We start from the raw sequence: 11,320 nt of genomic DNA on the forward strand, positions 1-11,320 counted from the left end.
GCCTGTATGTTTCTCTCAATATGACATTCCAGTCAAAGCCTTGGTAAGATAACCAATGTGTCCTGTTATAAGGAGACCAAATTCTTATTGAACTTATGCAAATAACTATATTGCCACGAAATAACCGTACTCACAAAGAGTTTCCAAATTCTGGAGGGATCAGGTCGGGAGAAAAAGACAAATGTTTCAGTTTTGCTCATAAAGATGTATTTCACTAAATTGCTGTAAGTCATAGTTAGCATAAGAGAAAAGAAAGAAAGATTTCCTTAAACATGAGAAAACAAAACAAAACATCAAAACTCAGCAATATTTCAAACAGAAGTCATAAAAAATTATAATCATCCTCATCAGTTCACACAGTCCTGTATAATCAGTTCTTGAGCTTAATCTTCTGTTAGCAGATCTATGAGCTTAATTTCTGTTAGAATTCTGTAATTTCTTACCCAGTTCAGTTTTACAATCTGAAAGTTTATCAGAAACCTGTAGTTTAGAACCCTCGTGTCAGAATCCTTTCCAGGAATTTCTCTGGAGATGAAACATATTTGCAAAAGCAAAAAGCATCTCAGTAAAACAGCAACTATCTGCAAATGGACAAAAGACTCAAAAGGGCAATTGACAAAGAAACTTGGCTATTTCTGTGACATATAACACTTTAAGATAATAACTGGAATTATGACTGATAACCAGAACAGATTAGAATTTTAGGAATGCTATATAATGTTAAGACACGTATATTAATAACATTCACCCACGTAATACCACATAAGAAAGTTTATCATCGCTTATTTGACAATGCTTCCCATGTAATTTAATAAACCAAATAAACCTAATTAATTTAGTATTTTCCTCCTTATAGGAAGAGAGCAAATTTCTTTGAGAAGTCTCAGGGGCCCTCTGAAAATCCTCAGAGAAATTCTTCTTCCATCTACCAGGTCAAAAGAAAGCCTTCATTCAGGATTTGAATATTTTTGAGGGAGAAGCTTGTCAAAAATATCAAAAGTTTTTAAAATACTTGTTCAAATAGGAAACAACACTCACTGTTAAACAATGCTCAGGCATCCATTCAAAGTGACAACAGAGACAGTCAAGACTAAACAACATCGTCAAAAAATTTTAGAAGAGACCTCTTTCTTTCTGAATATAGGAAATTATTTTAACAAAACATAGATTTTCTGTCTTTTAGGTAGAGTTAGAGCAGGCCAAAAGTTCAAGAAAATTATACTTTGAGAGAAAACCAAATTTTAATTTCTGTACCAGCTTATTTTTAACATTAAAACTCATTCACTTAATTGGATTTACCCTAATTTTAGTCTACTTGACCAGGCATAAAACTCCTTTCAGAATTTCTCCTTCACAAACCTTCTACAACTTTCTTTTTGCCTTCAGAATTTGTCCCAAAGTCTGTCTTTTTTCCTTTCTAGTACTTTAGGACAAACTTATCTTTCTTAACCCATCAAACAAAAATACTTCCATTCTTTATACCCTCTTTACTGAAAACATATATTTTAACTTTCCTTAGATACAGAGCTGTTTTCCTTATTAATTTCCAGTAGCTTTAATTATATAGGTTAATAAGAACTTTTAACCCTTAACAGACCATAGTAAACACTAAAAAGGTAAGCAATTATGAATTGTCTTTTATACCAGCATTCTAAACACTTCATAATTTCTAGAAACACGCTGCTTTACAATAACAGACACAAAGACTTTTAGCCTCTCTGCAATAAGAAGCCAAAAGTAGATAACTTAGATAAGTTTAGCTGTAATGCTTGTGTGCTATCCAATCCAAAAATGACCCAGATGCTCAGATTTTTATCATTTAACTTAACTTGGCAAAACTCAAGATTGTTATCAAAACAATTTGGAAGCTTTTTTTTTTTTTCAAGTATACAGACCATAAAACAGTTATTGTACCCACAAAAACTTCATGAGACATTAGACAAAACTGGTCATCATTTAAAGCTATTATTTTGCTGACGAATTTAACAGACAATGTGAACTTATTTGACTAGTAAACCCAGGCTGCATGCCTGCATCATATGCGAATACTGACAACTCTGACAAGAAGACTATTTTCAATCAAACCAACAAACTTAAACAAGATTTCGTTTACCAAAGGTTAATTCACATCAAGTTAACTTGAAAGACATTGGATTAATTTCTACTACATTTAGAATTTATGTAAGCGCTTACTTGAAGCCAATTAAACAGAGCCCTTAATTTTGGTAACACCATCCGGAGGTAAAATATCACACATATAACGTACACATAGACACACATACACAGAGACTGCACAGCTATTGTTAGAGCTATTGTTTTTTACCAATATTTGTGGAGAAGATACTCAAGATGCTAGATTTTTTGCAAGGGCACGCTTATGGCTGTTTTTCCTCTCCCCTCCTCTTTCTTTCTTTCTTTCTTTCTTTTTTTTTTTTTTTTTCAGTCTTAGGAATTAGTGATGGGCTAGATAGTAGTTCCTGGAGAGGGGAGATGATAATCCTTTTCGTGATAAAGGAACTAGGTGGAATCTGAACTGCCTCTAGAGCTGTATTTCCAGTCTTGCAAGGATTTTCTAAGGACAGTTGCTCTTGATTTCCCAGAAACTGGATTGTAACTCAGATTACATTCCAGGTTGATCTACCTATCCAACTGCATCACAAAGGCACAGAGAAACCCCTCAAATTTTCTCCCAGATGGAGTTAGAATGCATCCACAGGGTGGGTCTCTGGGGATGCTTAGGAGCCTTCCCAGTGGCGGTAAAGCCAGTGTCTGACTGACAGCAGCTGGAGAAAGGGTGCAGAGGCCGATTGCGTGTGTTCAGAGGCCGATTGCGGGTGTTGACATCGTTATAAGATTTAGTCAAGTCCCGCTCAGCCTGGGCACTTTGTCTCTGAGCCAGCAAAGTTGAGGTAGGGAAGCAGGAGGCAAAGGCCTGGAACTGGCTGGAGGCTGGGGCTCCCAGAGCCAGGTTTGAGAGTTAAATCCCTGGCAAAAGGCTTATTTTTCCAATTTTACAGAAGGTCAAGGTTCTGCTCAGGTCTAGCCTGAACTTAACCTCAACTTGGTGACAACAGAAGAGATGATGAGCAAAACAGACAAAGAAAGGAAAAGAAGAGATCAGACCTCACCCTCATGGCCTCTTCCAGAGGGTTATCAAGATAAGAGTCACACAACAGTTCCCGTACTGGGGCACACTATGCTAGCACGACAGTTCACAGAATAAATCACAGGTCTCCTACCCTCATAACCGACTCAGTAGGTGACTAAAATACTCAATGAGTCAACTGTCAAGAGAGGGCACCCCCACTTAGGGTTGCTGGGGTGATCAGGTCCAGAAACCCAAAGTTGTGGCTCCCAGGGGTGGAGCCTTTTACTCTTTAAAGATTTCTTTGTTTCCCAGTTGCAAAGCTCAAACGGAGACGAAAAATGGCCATTGTAACTCCAAGAGAGACAAAAGAAACGGGTCCATTACCATGAAAAATCCCCCCTGAACCTAGGGCAGCATCCTACCCGTTGTTCCTACTGTGGGGTTCCTATAGCAAGGGGTGATGGGGGCGTCCCCTGGCATTGCATCCCTTGTATACCTTCCCTGTTATGCCTGGCAGTAACAGGTGCCTGGTGCCTATTCTGCCTGACAGCATAGGCCTGGTGAATGGTCCCCGAGAGAAAAGGAGAAAGAAAAGGAGCCATTACCTTGAAAATCCCCCTATTGGGGTTCCTGTAGCAAGGGATGATGGGGGCATCCCTTGAACATCTTCCCTATTCTGCCTGGCAGGAATAGGTGCCTGGTGAATGGTCCCAGAGAAAGGGAGCCATTACCTTGAAAATCCCCCCATTGGGGTTCCTGTAGCAAGGGATGATGGGGGCATCCCTTGAACATCTTCCCTATTATGCCTGACAGTAATAGGTGCCTGGCGAATGGTCCCCAGGATAAAAGGACAAAGACAGTGAGAAAGAGAAAGACAGTGAGGAATTTTCCACCAGTCTGGGGGACATTCTACCCAATTGCATCCTGGAGCCATTCTCCCAAGAAGGGGTTCCCATACTCCACCAAAGGTTAGAGTTTGGTACTTTCCTTGAACTGGAGTCCTGAGTGGGACTTTCCTCGCAGTTCAGAGCGTGGTCAGGTGCCAGAGGGAGGGATCCCAATCCAGCCTTAGGAAAAGAAACCTTCCACGGGAGTCTTGGAGATTGGCGGCCATCCGAATGACTTAAGTGGCCGACCCGCGCCCACGTAAAATTTGTCTATTAGAGATAGAATCAGGAAGGAATGGATTAATTCATTCTCCATCACCCTGAGGCTTAAGGTACTGATTCTCTTCAAGCTGAATGCCACAATTTGCCCCATAGAGTAGCCATGGGCAGCAAACGTGGATTCATACAGCTGTCCGAGAAAGTTCCCAATGGAGCAGTGAATCTAGATCCATCCTTGAAAAAGAGCAGGAAGGAATGGATTAATTCATTTTCCATCACCCTCAGGCTTAAGGTACTGATTCTCTTCAGGCCGAATGCCACAATTTGCCCCATAGAGTAGCCATGGGCAGCAAACGTGGATTCATACAGCCATCCAAGAAAGTTCCCGATGGAGAAGTGAATTTAGATCCATCCTTGAAAAAGAGAAAGGCACAAGGAAGAAAAGGGCACTTACCAGAACTCGAGCTCACAAGCCGATGAAGCAAATCCCCATACGGGCCACCAGAAATGATGCGGGGTCGGTGAGCCGAGGAGTCGAAAGAAAGATTTCTTAGACTCTCAAGATCTGGCAGTAGTGCTCTTTTATTTAGAGAATAGTGTAGCATGGGGACAGGACCCATGGGCAGGCAGAGCTTCTGCTGCTGCTGCTTCTGCTGCCCCCGCTGGCATGGGGACAGGGCCCATGGGCAAGCAGAGCAGCTGCTGCTGCCCCCGCTGGCATGGGGACAGGACCCATGGGCAGGCAGAGCTGGTGTGTGGGGACAAGACCCACGGGCAGTCAGAGCTCCTGCTGCTGCCCCGAGTTGAGGGTTAGGGCTAATTTTATAAGGCATGGGTACGTGACTTATTTTTACCGGAAAAAAAGAAAAAGAAAAAGATGATGTAAAAAGTCATTAAATGATTTCAGTGCAGATGGGGTCTGGTTATTGTGCGGTCATATAACTTTAGATACGAATCTAGCCATATAGATCAGCATGCAGGTGAGGATGCCCCGGGCTTCTCTCCCTGGGGCAGTCCTAATTCATACCATAAAAAAAGTCCACTGGGTCATATAGTTTGGCATGTAGGCCAGGTCACCTTGGGCTTCTCTAGCTGGGGCAGCCTTAATCCACATCACCTTACACTATGGCAGGCTAGGATCCTTGAATTTTGGATCACAGAAGACTTACTTTTCAGAGAGAACTGGAAGAATTCCAGGTAATATGGGAATGTCGTTTAGCAAGGGAAAATTAAACTTTACGGATTAATTTCTTTTTACTGGTATCTCGAAATTTCCACTTATTGCAATTAAAAGAATATGCAATATAGAGGCAACTCCATATTTGCAAGTCCTAAAATCCCTAATATTATGTGCATAATTTTGTTTTCTTGTGCTTTTTCTGGTAAAAGGGGAGTGACCCTCAACAGATCCTCAGAGTCTCAGAGACTCAGAAGAGATTCACAAATCGTAGGTTAGAGACTCAATGAAATGAAACAGTCTCAAAAATGAACATATTATAGTGCTAAGAAATACAACAGGTGGTCAAATCAATTAGTTCATGTCAGTTCAGCTGAGCTGAGAAAGAGTGAGCTGAGCTGTCAGGTGTCAGAGTAGTGGATTAAAGCAACAGCTAAAAATGAGAGTTAAGCCTTTGATCACTTGCTGCAATGGTATAACCAAGAGCCTAAAACCAGAGGAAGGGGCTAAAGGCCCCTGTTCCATTTTCCCCATGGATCGGTGCACTGGTCAAGGATCAGGTGGATCAACACAGATGTGGGGGTCATCTCTCTGTTGAAGGAGTCCCAGACAAAAGGCTCTGGCAGTTTTATGGAATCTGGGTTTGGGAGGAGGGTGAGGGGCAGCCCTAGGAGTGGAGAAGTTCTGAGTCAGAGCCAGGGGGTGGTATGGTGGGGTATCTTCAAGTTTTCCCCCTCCTTCCATCATAAAGAGATCTCAACAGAGGTGTCTGAAGATCTTTGCCCAAGGCATCAGATAAAGACACTAGGAATGAAGTGTCAGGGCTAGGAATGCAAATATGTGAAAGAGCATGACCCCAGGGAGGGAAAGGGGCTGAGTCCTTGACTGCAACTCCCTTCAGAGACTGCACGGCATGCCAAGTCTGGTGTGGGGAGGCCAGCATTCCCTGCCTGAGGCCTGCCAGATAAGCCTTTGGAATTGCCTGTAGTCTGGTCTGAAAAATCACACCCAGTGTTTGAACCAGGAGGTGGGCTCCCCAGTTGATTTATACCTTGGGTGGTCCTCAGTCACACCCAGATCTACTGTATATTTATATTTATATAAAGGCTCCATGGCTTATCTTAAAAATATGATAGATTGTTACTAAACTGCAAGTCTATTTTAATTTTTAAGATGTATAACTTGTTAATTTCCTTTCTGACTATTTTTGTCTATGTGTTGCAAAGGATAAAAAGTTACTCAGAGATGATTATAAGATTACCTATTCTATTAAATGTTTCAAATAAAATATGTGATATATTAAGATTACATTCTTATATAACAACTGTGAGATATAATTCACATAGTATATAATTCACCTATTGAAGGTTTACAATTCAGTGTTTTTTTACTATGTCCACAGAATTGGGCAACCATTGCCACAATCAATTTTAGAACAATTTCCTCACACTGGAAGCAAACCATTGATCTTTCTTTCTGTATAGATTTGTCTATTCTGTACATCTCATATAAATAGAATCATGAAATATATGGGATCATATATAGTTGGCTTCTTTCATTTAGTATAATGATTCAAGTTTCATCCATGTTGTATCATGTATCAATATTGCACCAGTGTTCCAGAGCTGGGGTGGGAAAGAGTGGCAGCCTCTGACCTCCTCGGTTTGTCTCTCCTGGATCAGAACATCCACTTTATGAGTGAACTAGGGCAAGGACAATCAGAGCCCCAATATCCTTGGCCTGCCATCTTTTCAAAATGGAGATTGAATAGAGGAAGGGATCCTCAGATCTTTCAGTTGCACTTATTTGATATTTAGCTTCTACAACATGGAACTTGGGGAAGAAGATGAAAAACATTGACAACAGTACCTCCCACGGTGATACCATACACCTTGATGGGGAGCTTTGGGGAGAGGAGGCTCCATCTTCATGGCCATGCTTACTCTGTCTAGAGTTTCTGTCACGCTGAGATGGGTGGGGTGGGAAGGAGTGGCGTAGCTCAAGTGTCATAGACTTTCACTTTTCTTACTGAGATTTAGTATATTTTGTTGAATACTTGTTTCATTACTTGCTATATGCCCTTTGGACAATTTCCACAGATTTAAATGCTTTATTTTTTAAAATACATTTCACCAGTTATGGTTGTTTACTGGGGGAAACATCCATGAAGTTTCTCATACTACCATTCAAGAAATTACTCCTAAGTTTACATTTTTAACCACTGAAAAAAATGTTGTTCACAATCTGTTTGATGTAATCCAAAATTGATCACTATTTGGGCATAAGGAAATAATTCATTGAGTGTTTTTTTATGAGTGCTTCATTTGATTAAGGCCTTATTGTTTCTTTCACATTGACTTACAATACCACTAAACAAGATCAATTGCTCTATGGCAGAAAAAAATAAAAGTAAAAACAGTTCAATCTTTTGAATTTATAACAATTACATTTTTCCGGGTTTCAAAGGGTAATCATAATAACATCCACAAATTGCAAGAATTCCAAATCCATCATTCTATATTCAAAAAAACCCATTAAGATTAATAGCATGTATCTTTTGGTTTAGGTTTTTTCCTTAATGAAAATACAATACTGACATATATAGGATTTTATAGTGCATACCAAAAAATAGCAATTCATAGTGAATCAGTTTTATTAGAAAATCAACAAGCATCTAATAGCGTCTGTCATGTACTCAGTAATGTGCTATAGGAAAAACACTGGAATTATTCAGTATAAGTCTACTTCCAGGGAGATAACCTAATTGAGGAGAAAATACAAACTTGTGTATTTCAGGAAAAAAATCTTGCCATTCATTTCTATTATGTTTTCCTGTACAGTTCAGTTTTCTCTTTCCAAATCAACTCTCTCAAGCCTCTGACTACAGCACACCCTTCTCATTTTCAGAAAAAGAATCCTCGTACTCCTTAGCCTGGGTTTCCCTGAAGCAAAGTTCAAGACAAGGACATGTGGTTGCACATAGTCCATTTAGAGATAACAGAACGGGAACAGAAAAATGAGGAAATGAAGGAAAACCAAAGTAGGAGTACTTTATAGAGTTCACTGCTGTGGGCAACTGAGACTTGACCCTGCCTACGACCCTCTGAGAACTGTCTACCCTATTATTGAATAGGAAAATATTTATTCTTTGGTTCTCAAAGCACATTGGCCAAGGGTTGCCCGTGGAGTTGTTAACCATCCCACATTTCAGGGCTGCTCAATGAGCTTGTCCAGCAGGCTCTAGCCTCTGCCCGTGCTGTCAGAGTTCGGGAGGAACATGGGAGTGCACATTTGAGACACTGTCACTGTGAATTGAACCCAAGCCCACACATAAGTCTGCCAAAGCTACAGCTGAACTGAAGGCAATGTTTCACAGTGAGAGTTGGGGCAGCAGAGACATATGATATAACTTCAATGTAAGAAATGTGAGTTGAGCCATTAGATCAGAACTCCATCTACTGAGTTACAGCAAGATTTCCTCTTTTTATACCCAATCTTTCCTATTCTCTCCTGAGCAAAACAGGCACTGTCCTTCCTGCCACTGAACACTTAGCATTCGAACCTCACCTGGGTTCTCATTCCCATCCATCATGACTTAGGCAAGTAAGTAAAATCACTCATGAACTTGTGACAAAATACAAAGAAAATGCTTATCCTGTATCTCAGCATTATCATAATGCTTTCTTTGAGGATCCTCCTGTCCACTATGACACCCTCTAATCAGCGATCTAAACCACAGCTCTTGCAGCCTTTTGAAATATAAATCTAACCATATTATTTCTCTACTTAAATCATTTAATGTTTTCCCATTTCTAGTAGAAAGAAGACCAAAATCCTTAACATAGTCCAAATAACTCTATTAAACAAAATCTTGCCTGTCACTGTAGCCTCCACCTCAGAATATCATACTGTTCCTGGTGTACTCAAGTCAAATTAGTCATCTTGAGTTTCTTTATTCTTTCCTTCTCATCACAGAGAACTACATACTGCTCCCTATTCTTGAATCTCTCTTTCTCTTTCCTCCTCACTTAGCTACCGTTTAACTGTAACTTATCCCTCGTGTATCAACCAACATTTCCACAGGGAGCCCTCCCTAAATCAAAGATGAGGTCAGCTCCATATTAAAGTGGGTTTTTTTTGTTGTTTTTCTGCTTGAGGAAGATTGGCCCTGAGCTAACATCTGTTGCCAATCTTCCTCTCTTTCATATGTGGGTCACTGCCACAGCAGGGGTCTGAACTGGCGAACCTGGGCCAACGAAGTGGAGGGCACAAACTTAACCACTACATCATGGGGCCATCTTGAAGTATGTTTTTATAGCAGTGCACATTCTTTTTAAAAGGAATTCTGTAGTTGTCATTATATATTTGTTTATGTGATTATGTTATTATATATCCCCAATTCCACTAAACTATTACATACAAAAGGGCATTGTCAAATTTTTTGTTTGTACCCACCTGTGTACCTGAGACACATATCTCAGTGCTTGTCACATAGTAATAACTTGGTGAATATTTGGCAAATGAAAAGAAAATACGAAACTATAAGCTTAGCTATTAAACAGTATGCTTGTAAGTATAAATAAACTGGGACTTTAAGAAAGGTAGATACTGTTTTAATTTGAGTATTCAGAAAAAGCTTAGAGGAGCATACTTTAAATTAGGCATTGACAGTATATTTGTATATGCAAATAAATAAAAGAAATTCATTTCATGTTTGGGATTAAAACAATAGCAAACACAAAGATTCAGAAATGAATACACAGTATATAAAACAGACAAGGAAATAAAACCTGGAAATAAAGATACACGTTGATTAATAGTAAAATTAGATAAGCTAGAACCATATCATTAAAAAAAACTTAAAAAGTAGGAAATCCTTAGAATATCTAGCTACATGAATGAGAGTTGCTCAAGGATTCTGATCAAGAGAGAAGGGTTATTAAAGTAGCAGTGGATTAGGATGTTTGACCAAATAATATGCATAAAACGGAGAGAAAATAGTAAAAGAAAAGCCAGATATCAGGGTCTCGTGTTAATGGACATATGACTATGATGGCCAGGCAAGGGGATTAAAACAGCAGAGGGAATCAAGAGTTATTTCAAATCTATTTGCCACATTAAATATAGAAAATGAAGGATAAAGAAGAATTAAATATGATTTCAAGAGTGTTTACTCTGTGAGATAAAATAAAAATTGCTAATTTTAGGAAATATTAAAATAAAGGAAATTTTTAAGAGAAAAATGGTAAGAAAGAAAAAAAGATTTTACAAAACAGATTGAGAGAACCTGAGAGAAAATTAATATCAAAAGTATCTAGAATTTGGACATTCCGCATGAACTCATATCCCTATGAATACGGGGAAACCGAGGTCTGAGAACAAAATCATCTAACGTAAATGGAACAAACATAGATCAAAAATGGCCATAAATTCTTTACAGCTCCTCTCTTCAAGAGGGTGCATGGTTTCCCCAGGACTTGACTCTCTACTGGCCTTGTGACTAGTTTTGACTAACCGAATGAGGTAAAATTGTGCGGTTTCCAAGCCTAGGTTTTAAGAGGTTTGCAACTTGCACCATTACCATGACTGAATATCGCCACATTGTAGCTCAGCCCACACTCACTGCCACACATGTGAAGGAGGCCATCACAGACTACCCAGCCCCTATGGATGAGCTGGATGACTGCAACTCCATGAGTGAAACAAGGTAAGACCAGCAGGAGGACAGACCATCGAGAGCGAAAAATAAAATAGTTTTGTTTTAAGACATGAAGTTTTAGTGTGGTTATTACACAGCATAGAAAACTGATTACTATATAATCCCCAACGTGAAGTGACACTTAACAGAAACCAAAAACATATGGCATTGGCTTTGGGTCCAAGCAGTCAGAGGCTAGGAAAGTGACAAACTTCAGGAAAGAAATGAAAACCTTGGCAAAGTTGATTGCT

Source organism: Equus przewalskii, chromosome 4, assembly GCF_037783145.1.
Source record: "Equus przewalskii isolate Varuska chromosome 4, EquPr2, whole genome shotgun sequence".
Taxonomy (NCBI): domain Eukaryota; kingdom Metazoa; phylum Chordata; class Mammalia; order Perissodactyla; family Equidae; genus Equus; species Equus przewalskii.